At 35.2% G+C, this 2,825-nt stretch overlaps 1 protein-coding gene across 1 annotated transcript in view; it reads right to left on the bottom strand.

The window, feature by feature from the left end:
- CHST15 (carbohydrate sulfotransferase 15) overlaps positions 1-2,603 on the bottom strand; it is a 78,626-nt gene extending 76,023 nt beyond the window's left edge. The window contains exon 1 of the mRNA XM_019556070.1: positions 2,414-2,603. The gene's annotated coding sequence lies outside the window, so the exon portion shown is untranslated. The remainder of the gene's footprint in view (positions 1-2,413) is intronic.
- Between the last annotated feature and the right edge of the window lie 222 nt (positions 2,604-2,825).

Raw genomic sequence — 2,825 nt, 5'->3', positions numbered from 1 at the left:
CCTGGTTCTTTCCTGTCAGTGATTTATCTCTGCAAAATGAATACAACATGTTGATGTTCTAACTTCCTAAATCAATATGTCATTTAGGCAAGATCGGTCCACGGGTGCTAATTTATCTATAGAGAAAGCACATCAATGTTAAAACAAAGGATGTAATTGTAATGGAAACCTATGATTGTAAGAACAAAATTTGCAGTCTTTTTTCTGGCCCTACACAAATGGAGAAGCACTGAACAACACATTGATAGTCTGATAAGAAAACACAGGTCATAATTACACCTACTATTTAGCAGACAAACTTTGTGAAAAATAACAAATCTCCCATAGTGGGAGGTGTTTGTATATTATTTTTTCCAGTAATAATCTACTCCATTCACTTAGTAAAGTCTCCTTAAACATAAATGGACATTTTCCAAGGATTAGAAATAGTGGCAGACAAGGTTATTTGGGTAAATCTAATCTCTTTTATTAAAAGAGACCAAATTTACCCAGAGAACTGTCTGCCTATGTCCTTAGACCAGCACAGCTACAACCTACACACCTGTATTAGAAATAATCTGCATCTTCTCAAACACATACTGCATCATGCTGAAATCACACCACAAAAGTTATTGTCCTAGAATTCCTGCCAAAGGCTACATACTGGCATCAACATTAAAAAAAAAAATCCTCAACATTTTCAAATTCCCAAGTCTACTCTACAGTGTTTGCAGAGATGCTTATTATTTTAAAGTGGAAATCAAACAACTTGTCAATCAATGTTCAAACTGTCTACCTATAACAGTGATTGCTTTTGTAGATAAACATACCTAGAGTTGTCCCTTGAAAAATGCAAAATGGACCTATGGTTATCTAACCACATTCATGATTGCATCAACAGAAATGTATTTCCAGCTTTGATTACACTTCAAACATTATTTTTATTTTTTACAATTACCAGACTGTTTCTAGCAAACAAATCAAGATCTGTGTACATTCCCACTTATAACTATCTTGGCAGCAATTTTTGGAAAACTTAATGTCAAAAAACGAACAGTAAATAAAAGCATTAGTAAAGTTTTGCTAGACAGAACTCTTCAGTAATAGCAAATTGCCTGTGTTGATTAAACTGACTGAAAAATAACAGCAATATCATGCCTACTGGATTATGCCTATATAATCTTATCCTTGTTACAACTGTTTGAAGATTATCACTTTATCCACATAAAATAACTGACACCACAGTCCACTGTCATCTGCTCATTTGCACATTTTCCATCCACCCTACATTTCAGTTAAGCAAAGAAAACAAAATCCATTACAGCATCTTCTGTTGTAATACCATGTTTTAATGCAAATTTCCACTATTTAGTCACATTCATGTCACAAACTCTCGTAGGAAGCATTCTGCATTAGCGATTATGTTTTCTATTACAATTTCTGAACCATAAAATTACTTTGTTGTTGATTTCAGAATTTAGTCTCAAGCTCCATGTTGACAAGATTTGTAGACATGGGTATGTTTTTTGGTGTCCCTCAAGGTTAGAGTGTCATCAACAAACTGGCTGTGTTCATTGATCCCTTGTACCAGTGATTCCTTCCTTTCAGCAGTTTAATCTTCCTTCTTTTGGCATGTAAGGAGCCAAAGGACTAATTTGACTCAATGCCCAGGACTATGAAATAGCACTAGTAGCAGGGGATGAAAGAGAGCATCTTAGGGTATCAGCTGCAGGACAATTGCATCACTAACATAAACAGAATGTTTCAAGACAGCTATTCTGTAATATGTTGCAAAAAAGCACTAATTTTCTGTCCATTAGTTATGGAAACATCCCCTTTGTGCCAAAAATCAAGTGATCTATAGCCAGCATTAAGCATTGTCCTATTCAATTAGACACTTGTGTACATAAACAGAGTAAATGAGAGCATTTGATTTTTCAGTCAAACCTTCAAAATATTTACTCTTCATGAATAATTCCAATGAGTACAAGACTGGATTTCAGTCTATAACTTTTTCTTCTGAATTAACTGTTTTCAAAAGTAGATGACTGTTTTCTGGTCACAAAATAAAAGAAGTGGTATCTGATCTGCATCAGAGAATATATAAAGATTCTTCTTGGTTCATCATTCCAGAAGTGAAATGCTTCCATTTTAAACTATACATTTACAAGCAAGCTAAAGCAGCTTGAAGACTAAGTCAGAGGTTACAGACTGAAAAATGCAATCCGTTCTTGCATATCTGAAAGTTTCATAAGTAGGTAAGACACCACCCACACAAAAATACTCTCATGTGTTCTATTAACCTACAAATCAAACTGTGAACAGAAAGGTCAATTCACTGCAGAGGAAGGCTGTATTATTATAATAAGCCATAAAAAAGCACAAAAAAAGGAAGATCATGCATGACTCCGCAGTACCAATTGTGAATACTTACTTAGGATAGTCAAACCATAACAACCTGTCGCCAGAGCTTGACTGCATTCTCAGCAAATGCACAATGTGGAGCTATTTTTAACTGCCAACAGCTTGCCTTTAAGAAATATCCTTCATCATCTAAAAATATGCATCACTGAATGGCAATATCCATCCACAATTCAATTCAAGGGATGCATGTACTGCTCAAGTTCAATGAATGCTTCAGATAAAAGCTGTTTTACAAATGTCTTCTCTTACAAATCACTGTAAAACTACTGTAATTAGCCAATCAGCAGTTCTCAGTGAGACACGGATCAGCCCAACAGGCAGTGCAGCCAGATGACAGAAAATTACATTATCTTAGTTATTATGCCGTTCCGCCAAGGGCCTTGCTACCAAGAGCTGAAATTTTAAAAGACAGGGTTTTTTTA

Source organism: Crocodylus porosus, unplaced genomic scaffold (assembly GCF_001723895.1).
Source record: "Crocodylus porosus isolate Cpor-Errol unplaced genomic scaffold, CroPor_comp1, whole genome shotgun sequence".
Classification (NCBI taxonomy): domain Eukaryota; kingdom Metazoa; phylum Chordata; order Crocodylia; family Crocodylidae; genus Crocodylus; species Crocodylus porosus.
The sequence above is the reverse complement of the archived record's forward strand: the minus strand, read 5'-3'. Positions and strand labels throughout refer to the sequence as shown.